Genomic DNA, 10,617 nt, shown 5'->3' on the forward strand with positions numbered 1-10,617 from the left:
TTCACTTACACTTATTCTACCTTCATATACACTTACTCTATATTCCAAGACAGTGATAGTCTTAGTCTATCTGCCCAGACACCGATATTCTATCTGCCCAGACATTGATCTCCTATTTGCCTAGATATGCCTTTTGAAAACAAACCAGTGGCACCGGGTAGGATGTTGGACGCTTTAGCCTGCGGGGACAATTGGGATAACATGACCACACTGCCCGGAGGTGTACCGACCCCAAAATAGACGTTGTTGGCCAGTGATATAGCAACGCTCGTTATTAAATGTCACTTGTGATGCAGATCAGACATGGCCTTCAGGGTAATTCCAAACAGGCTAGAACAAAGAGGTGAGGTATATGCGTTGTCTGTCTTAAAGACTCGCTCGTGAGGAAAATGGCACGCGAGGCCTTCCAATTCTTATCAAACAACGTCAGAAGTCATAATCCGATAGGGGCGGTGGGGTAGCCCATTGGTCAAAGCACAGGGGTTCGATTCATCACTTGGGTACAATGCGGGATGCCAATACCGTTTTTCCCTGGCGTGAATGTCCTGGAATATTGCGAAAAGCGGCGTAAAAAAACGCTCACTCAGCCGTCACGTGAATGCAATGTGTGATGCCATTTTCTGGAGCTCCCCGATGTGGTCCTGCTGGAATATTGCTCAACCACGCCTCAAACCATTCTCACAAGCCCCTATATTGAATACTGTCTCTGTTCATGCTGGTTTTGACATGAGACTCGTAAAGTGGTGAAAAGGATCTGCATAATTTAAGAACTGATCCGAACTTTTTAAAATCGTTATGAAATGTTTCAAATATGTTCAATGAAATGAGAACTTAACTTGATATCAACAATTGATGTTTCGGACTTTAAATTTACAATTAAGAATAAAATGTGTCATAAATGCTGATTTTAGATTTTTGAAGCGCTTTTCTAATAATTGAACATGGGCAAGTCTATGACCCAAGCTGTACACAAAAACATATTCCAAACTTATGGTAACAAGTTCATACTGGGTCACCGAATGACACGCTGATGCTAACCTTTTATTTGAAGCTGGAAAAGTCTGCCTTTTTCACTCATTTTATTATTCTAACAGTTGGTATTCCAGTTCTATCACAGCGTGTAAGTTTAATATCAGAGGGAAGCCCAAGGTGGAGCAGGTCTCAGACGTTTACCACTTTGTTTAAACCCACGAGCACGGGTATGTAGCCGACAAACCTAGAAACATAATCTGGGCGAACCGGGATTCGAACAACATAGCTTTCTGGCGCGCCCAAGGGACGCAACCCAGCTAGGTGTGTTGCGGCGCCTCTGACGTCTGGCCCACTCGCGTGCCTTGTTAATCATGTCAACTTCATTGACTTACTACCGCCCGGATTAACGTTTTCGTTATATTTCCGTCTAATTGCAGGGTAACCGCAGTACTCTTCTCTTGATCACGAATTCATTGTTAATCTACTTGGTGGGCGGTGGTTAAATCGTTTGCTTATCATGCCGAGGTCCCGTGTTTGATTCCCCACCTGGGTACAATGTGTGAAGCCTATTTCTGGTGTCTCCCGTTTGATGTTAATGGAATATAGCTCAAAGCAGCGTAAAGCCATCCTCACGTTCTCACCCACTCATCCACCTATGTGTTTCCTATACATTCCAACTGCTGTTCCTTCACATCTAATGTTTTCATGTGATAAGATCAATACTTACGTGGGGGCACGGGTGGCCCAGTCGTCTAAGGCGCCGCGATTGCCTGTGCAGAGTTGCGTCCCTTGGGCACGCTAGAAACCTATGATTGTGGGTTCGAATCCCGGTTCGCCCCGATTATGTTTCTAGGTTTGTCAGCACCATACCCGTGCTCGTGGGTTTCACCAAAGTGGTAAACGTCTGAGACCTCCATCACTTCGGGCTTTCCTCCCACATTAAGCTGACACGCCGCGATATAACTGGAATACTGTTAAAAGTGGCGTTAAACCCAACTCACTCACTCAATACTTACGTTTCTGTTTCACTACCAAGATGAGTGAGTTGTATTTTACGCCGCTCTTGGGGAGTATGATCATGTAAAACGGCGTCTCAGCTTGATGTGGGAGGAAAGCCCGAAGTAATGCAGGTGTTAGACGTTTACAACTTTGGTGAAACCCACGAGCACGGGTAAGGTGCTGACAACCAACACACGTAATCAAGGAGGACCAAAATCGAAACCACGACAAACGCTTTCTTGCACGACGGGATTTTAAGAAAACAAGCATCTAAGAAGGGAGCCAGCGTACGGACATGGTTACAGCTGGAGCTGGAATTAAGATCTAAAAATTCGATTGGGCTTTGTGTGCATTGCCATAGTGACGGCCCGTCACCCAAGTCGATAGAAACAACAGCAAAAACGACGCAGCCTTACGATGAATCTATTTCTCCATCACCGACTTCAACTATAACTAACGCACGAACTCCCCATTCCAGGGATCGAACTTAGACCTTGTTCATTCCAAACTAACGCCCAAATTGCTACTTTACTATCCCTAGAGAATTTTCGCAATAAATTGTCTACCATTTGTTATCGCCGACTAAGCTATTTCAGCATCCAATGATAATGGCGGCACGTCTGTTTCCATGTGAAGGGCCGAATTCCCAAGTTTTTACAAGAGACAATTGTCGATACTTAATCAGTTTCTGACGTCAGGGTACTGGAATAATATAATGAAGACGATAGGGTAGTTTGATCTCAATGCAAAGACCACTTTAGTTGAAGTGGGATTTCAAAAGATAATGAAATGCCCCCTAGCATATCCCATCGCCACAGCGAACAGGAACGTGCGGAGGATGTGACAACGATCGGGTTTATTGGGAGAGGAATTAGCGGGTATTTTTAGCCCCCCATGCGAAAAGCCTTCAATAAAATCTCTAAAGTTCATGACGGAAGGAGGCTAGTGTGACGCTAGTTCTTAACGCGACGGTCTAATGAATCAATTTGTTCCGATTGGAAGAAGAGAGTGGAACTAGTGTCAAGTGACCGCCGATCTGATCAAATTTGGTCGTGGTGATGCCACAATCATCCGGCTTCAGACTGAGGGAGGTTTTCACCAATGATGGATTTTGCCTTTATATTCAACCACATAACATACGTGGACAGAAATGATCAATCTGTTGATAACTGAACATGTACAACGAGGATATGGGATTTAGGAACTGCCGTATGGTAATTCTGGCGGTGGTGATGGCGATGTGTTTATACATTGTGTGTGTGTGTGTGTGTGTGTGTGTGTGTGTGTGTGTGTGTGTGTGTGTGTGTGTGTGTGTGTGCGTGCGTGTGTGTGTGTGTGTGCGTGCGTGTGTGTGTGTGCGTGTGAGTGTGTGTGTGTCTGCGCGTGTGTGTGTGTGTGCGTGTCTGTGCGTGTGAGTGTATGTGTGTGTGTGTGTGTGTGAGAGAGAGAGAGAGAGAGAGAGAGAGAGAGAGAGAGAGAGAGAGAGGGCTGGGGGATCTGTAACATTTCAAAGTAATAAGTTCCCCAGAATGATTATAAGAATATTCTCAGGATTTTCGACAATATCAAAATCGAATATGCTCCCGTAGGTGCCTAAACTTGTTTTTGGCTCATAAATTCCTCAACGTAGATGATCCTATCTAAATATGGCACGATAAATACTTGTCTCCATGTGTTGACTGAAAACCATTATGTAACCCGGGAGTATTTAATGGATAGTCCCTTGTAAGGAAGAGAATTTATGGATGTCAGCTTCTTTATTGTGGGGAACACAACGTTTCGGAGTATATGCTTGCTCCTTCATGAGGTGAATGGATGCTATTAGGCAGAGAGCATATTTAATAATTATGTACATGTAAGAACAACAAACGTAATACGATAAAAAAGTGGAACACTTATTTCCGTCCGGGCTTCCAAATGTCCATAACTATCAGCGCTAATAACTGTAAAGTGTTGGCTTCCATTGTCTAATGCTGATCACCTATCAGCGCCAATTATCTGTTGGCTTCCTTTGTTAAGTTTCCACCTTTGTTATTTTATTACTTTTGTTGTTCTTTCAGGTACATATGTATATGCTCTCTGCCTCTTAGCATCCATTCACCCGATGAAGGAGTAAGCATATCCTCCGAAACGTTGTGTTCCTCATAATAAAGAAGTTGACATCCATACATTCTCTTCCTCGTGTATATCACTTCTAACCCTCACCAGTGTAGTGAGGTGTTTCCTGACGTGTTAACGTCAGAAAGAAAGACACTTAAATGTTGGGAAATGGTAATAACAAGATATTTCACCATACCTTGGGTTCTAACACACATTCCAAGGGTCAATTGTAATGTGAAATTCCATTTTCATTTTGAATTTAATTACTCTTACAAACCTTATGATGCCCATCTTCAGTTCAGTTAGACAACAGTACACTGCAAGGCAATTAGAACGTTTGAGTTGCATCCTTCTAAAAAGCCATGGGGGCGGTCGGGTAGCCTAGTGGTTAAAGCGTTCGCTCGTCACGCCGAAGACCCGGGTTCGATTCCTGACATGAGTACAATGTGTGATATTGCTGGAATATTGCTAAAAGCGGCGTTAAACCATACTCAGTCAGTCAGTCATTCAGTCTAAAAAGCCATTGCAAACCATAACGTGAATATGAACCACCCTCGATTATCCAGAGTAGGATATAAATTCTATTTTGATAAATACCCGGATCCACAGGGGGGTTTCTAAAGTGACGTCACCACCTTTCACTCAGCACTGAAGTTCTCCCGGTATTGTTAGTAAAATTTGATTTGGCTTTTAGAACAACGCTGAGATAGCGAATGGTTCCAAGGTACTTATTATGATAGAATGAAAATAATACCCTTTATAATCGAGGATGAATATGAACATGATCAGAATTACTTTTGAAGTATTGGGGAGTAATACTAAGATTGCTGTTATCAATAACATGCCACCATTTAGTTCAGGTTCTTGGAATCCAGACTAATTCGTCCAGTTTACATACTTCTACGTAATGTCATGTCCAACTGTACCCCTATAAACGTAACCTAGCGGTTAAAGCGTTCGCTCGTCACGCCTAAAACCAGGGTTCGAATCCCAACATGTGTACAATGGGTACAACAACATGGGTCGTGATACTGCTGAAAACCAACCTCCCTCACTCCTTCACGCACCCATGCAAGGTATACAGGGGTATATTTGTGTTTGCGACTATTCACTAGTTAAACTAGTTAAACGTGTCCACTATCGCGAGCAATGATGGGGGATGCTGTACACACAGCGGGAGTATCATGCAGGTGGGAGAGGTACTGCAAGCCTGCATGGTCTCCAGCATTGTGGCTACAGCGTGTGAAGACAATTTCTGGAATCAATGACCCACAACACGTTGTTTCATTACAATCATCATGTTCCTTGAACCTAACTCACTCACTCACTCACTCGCTCGCCCGCCCGCCCACCCACCAACCCACGCCAACTCACTCTCACTCACTCACTCACTCACTCACTCACTCACTCACTCACTCACTCACTCACTCACTCGCTCGCCCGCCCGCCCACCCGCCCACCAACCCACGCCAACTCACTCTCACTCACTCACTCACTCACTCACTCACTCACTCACTCACTCACTCACGTATTGTGCTTACTGGCAATCTACAGACCGACCGATCTTGTTGTGTTATAGTTTTATCTTTTTAAGTGTAATCAAAATAGTTCAAATGAAATTCTGTGTTGTTTCTGTTTGAATAATAGACCATTTATTAATATATTCCAACTTTGTGTCACAATATTGGGATTGGGGCACGTGCAGCTCAGTCCCCTTAGCAATGATACTTCCCTTATCCATGCAAGAAACCAATCATCACGGGTTCGATTCCAGGATCCCCAAAACCTGTTCTTGTCGTACTAGGCGATAACGTGGATCGGTTGGTCAGGCGAGATGACTTGTCGCTACCATTCCTTTAAATAGATCGGGTGGTCATTTCACTGACTTGGTTGAAAGCATGTCAACGTTTCTCGACAACGTGGAGAGTTGATCCTCATACCAATCACATGTTTGTCTGGTCCTGACACGCCTAATTTACGTGCCACCGGTAATTTACAAAATGCGTAGTCAAAAACAAACAAACAAATAATTATAATGAAGGCATGGTCCATTGGCTCACTTACTAGCTCTTTATATTTTTTTTTCGGGGTTGGTCGTTGCTCATAACATCAATCACTGGTTTGTCTGATCCAGACTCGAATATTTACGTGCTTCAGTCATTGAGCTGAACTATTTCTGTAAACCTGAGTGAACAACCAAACAGATTTACCATTTAGCGGATGATTCCTTTCATCTTGGAGACTCTGCATCTCAACGTCCAAAATCATTGTCCATGGCAGTTTTGTGTCATTGAATTCCTTCCACGTATTTGGACACACCGTGCACTCTCTGTGATCTGGTTATATGGAGCGTGCTGGGTAATTCCGGTGTTAAGCACTACTTTCTCGTGGCCCATTGACTTTTAGTGTCTGGTCAGCCTTCTTGTGTGGAACACACCAACAAGGCCCTGCTTCCTTCCTTTCCTGAATAGGACATTATGTCTTTATGGGATATCGGACACTTAACACTTTGCTATGAATAATGGCTACGATCGTTAACCGAGCTTAACACACAGGCCTTCATAGCTCATTGTATCTGGGCTCGTGTTCGACGAGGCAGGCGTGAGACTGGGGCAAGCCCATGTGGTATACTCAGCAGACATTCACAATAGTTGCAAGACCAACATTGATTTGTGGACGAGGGGGGACTGAAATGCTTGGAAATGATCTCGACTGTGGGTGAAGTCTGGAATGCATCTGTTAGTTAGCGTGTGACCTGAAAAGCACTGACTGAAATACAGCACTTCAAGACATTTAAATGTTTCTTAACGATGCCAAACAATGATAGTTGAGCCACAACACATTGTTTCATTACAATAAACATGTTCCTCACTCACTCACTCACTCACACACTCACTCACTCACTCACACACTCACACACTCACACACTGACTGACTGACTGACTGACTGACTCACTCACTCACTCACTCACTCACTCACTGACTGACTGACTGACTCACTCACTCACTCACTCACTCACACACTGACTGACTGACTGACTGACTGACTGACTGACTGACTGACTGACTGACTGACTCACTCACTCACTCACTCACTCACTCACTCACTCACTGACTGACTGACTGACTGACTGACTCACTCACTCACTCACTCACTCAAAAACATGTTATAGCCACCCACCCACCCACCAACTCACTCGATCAACTATAACTTTAGGTACTAGTAACAGCTGTCATGATTTTGATACTGAGTTGGTAAAAGGAATAGTCGTGTCCTGATATTGTTCTATCAATTTAGAATATTTCTAACGCTTGTGTATTCAGCGGTCGATGCTTTACGTCATTTTCGTGAAATTTATGTGACATTTCAAACATTTAGTTCAAAGTAATTGTCTAAGTGGTTGTTTGTGTTTCCACTTTACTTTGAGCCTTTCTATTGAAAGGGGAAGTGTGTTAACGTGCGTGGTTCAATATTGGTATCACACATTGTTCATTGGACAAGCATTAAAACGTGCTACAGCTGGGATCGATCTCAGTCTCCGCTACCAGTTATACACGTTCACCATCATTGGAACACAGCCAGTTCTTTACACCGTCACTGGAAAACAGCCAGTTCTTTGCATCGTCGATGGTACAGAGCCAGTTCTTTGCACCGTCACTGGAACACAGACAGTTCTTTACACCGTCACTGGAACACAGCCAGTTCTTTACACCGTCACTGGAACACAGCCAGTTCTTTACACCGTCACTGGAACACAGCCAGTTCTTTACACCGTCACTGGAACACAGACAGTTCTTTACACCGTCAATGCAACACATACAGTTCTTTACACCGTCACTGGAATACAGACAGTTCTTTACACCGTCACTGGTACACAGACAGTTCTTTACACCGTCACTGGAATTCAGACAGTTCTTTACACCGTCACTGGAATTCAGACAGTTCTTTACACCGTCACTGGTACACAGACAGTTCTTTACACCGTCACTGGAATACAGACAGTTCTTTACAGCGTCACTGGAATACAGACAGCTCTTTACACCGTCACTGGAACACAGACAGTTCTTTACACCGTCAATGCAACACATACAGTTCTTTACACCGTCACTGGAATACAGACAGTTCTTTACACCGTCACTGGTACACAGACAGTTCTTTACACCGTCACTGTAATTCAGACAGTTCTTTACACCGTCACTGGAACACAGACAGTTCTTTACACCGTCACTGGAACACAGCCAGTTCTTTACACCGTCACTGGAACACAGACAGTTCTTTGCAACGTCACTGGTACACAGCCAGTTCTCTGCACCGTCACTGGAACACAGACAGTTCTATGCACCGTCACTGGAATACAGACAGTTCTGTGCACCGTCACTGGTACACAGCCGGTTCTTTACACCGTCACTGGAACACAGACAGTTCTTTACACCGTCACTGGAACACGGACAGTTCTTTGCAGCGTCACTGGGAACACAGCCAGTTCTTTACACCGTCACTGGAACACAGTCAGTTCTTTACACCGTCACTGGAACAGACAGTTCTTTACAGCGTCACTGGAGCACAGGCAGTTCTTTATAGCGTCATTGGAGCACAGACAGTTCTTTACACCGTCACTGGAACAGACAGTTCTTTACAGCGTCACTGGAGCACAGGTAGTTCTTTATTGCGTCATTGGAGCACAGACAGTTCTTTACACCGTCACTGGAACACAGACAGTTCTTTACAGCGTCACTGGAGCACGGGCAGTTCTTTATAGCGTCATTGGAGCCCAGACGGTTCTTTGCACCGTCACTGGAACACAGACAGTTCTTTGCACCGTCACTGGAACAGACAGTTCTTTACAGCGTCACTGGAGCACAGGCATTTCTTTATAGCGTCATTGGAGCACAGACAGTTCTTTACACCGTCACTGGAACAGACAGTTCTTTACAGCGTCACTGGAGCACAGGCAGTTCTTTAAAGCGTCATTGGAGCACAGACAGTTCTTTGCACCGTCACTGGAACACAGACAGTTCTTTACACCGTCACTGGTACACAGCCAGTTCTTTACATCGTCACTTGAACACAGACAGTTCTCTGCACCGTCACTGGAACACAGACAGTTCTTTGCACCGTCACTGGAACACAGACAGTTCTGTGCACCGTCACTGGAACACAGACAGTTCTTTGCACCGTCACTTGAACACAGACAGTTCTTTGCACCGTCAAGAGAGAAAGAGAGAGAGAGATAGAGAGAGCGTGCGTGCGTGCGTGTGTATGTGTGAGAGAGTAGACATATATCCATACACATAGACAAAAGGCTAGAAAGAGTAAATAAACAGAAAGAGAGGAATCCATTTTGACAAACACATGGCATTAAAACCTGGGTGGCATTATATCCAGGAGCATTATATCCAGCAAGGACAGTAGTCAGAACGAAAGAAGCAGAAAATACAGATAGAGAAAAGCGTCAAATACAGAAAGAAACAATTGGGAAGTACAGACAGAGGGATAGTGGGAAATACAGAAAGAGAGAAACAGGAAATACAGAAAGAAAGAAATCGGGAAATACAGTTAGAGAGAAGCGAAAGATACAGAAAGAGAGAAGCGGAAAATTATGAAAGAGAAAAGCGGAAAATACAGAAATAGAGAAGCGGGAAATACAGAAGAGAGAAGCGGGAATACAGAAAGAAAGAAAGTGGGAAATACAGAAAGAGTGAAGCGGGAAACACAGAACGAGAGAAGCGGGAAATACGGAACGTGAGAAGCGGGAAATACAGAAGGGAGAAGCGGGAAATATAGAAAGAAAGAAAGTGGGAAATACAGAAAGTAAGAACCGGGAAATATAGAAAGAAAAAAATGAGAAATACAGCGAGAGAAGCGGGAAACAGAGGAAGAGAGAAGCGTGAAAAAGAGAAAGTAAGAAGCGTGAAATACAGAAAGAAAGAAAGTTTGAAATACAGATAGAGAGAAGCGAAAGATACAGAAAGAGAAGCGGGAAATACAGAAAGAGAGAAGCGAGAAACACAGAAAGAGAGAAAGTGGGAAACAGAGAAAGGGAGAACATGGGGAATACAAACTGGATTCCTAATGAAGACCAATAACCTCAACAAGCGTTTTATTCTAAAACATACCGACGATTGTGTCCTTCACACAGCGGCTATAAGGTCGGACATAAAGACATCGACAATAAACCAGCGTCTTATATTTGTATATTGATATTGCACCCAGGGGGACGCTTAGTTGTGAATTGGGTTTAGTGTCAATGATCTTGTTCCATCACAAAGGACGAGAGTTGGATGGATCCCGTCATAACCTACTCCATCAGATGATTCAACGTTCTCGCTCAATAAACGTCAGCGTGGGGCTTACGCCGAGTCTATTTATCACAAGTCATAAAAAGAATGTGTTTCCCCACATAGTGCCTTATCGGTATTTGTGGGGACTTATTCTGGATCAATTAGCGCCCCGGTGGTGGGCAAGCTGGTACAGACTAGTTATTAAATAACGGTAAACGTATTAATATATCGCGATCTTCATAACGTAAATTGCTGTTGTCTAGT

This window comes from Haliotis rufescens, unplaced genomic scaffold (assembly GCF_023055435.1).
Source record: "Haliotis rufescens isolate VD_foot unplaced genomic scaffold, xgHalRufe1.0.p SCAF_9, whole genome shotgun sequence".
In the NCBI taxonomy this organism is placed as follows: Eukaryota; Metazoa; Mollusca; class Gastropoda; order Lepetellida; family Haliotidae; genus Haliotis; species Haliotis rufescens.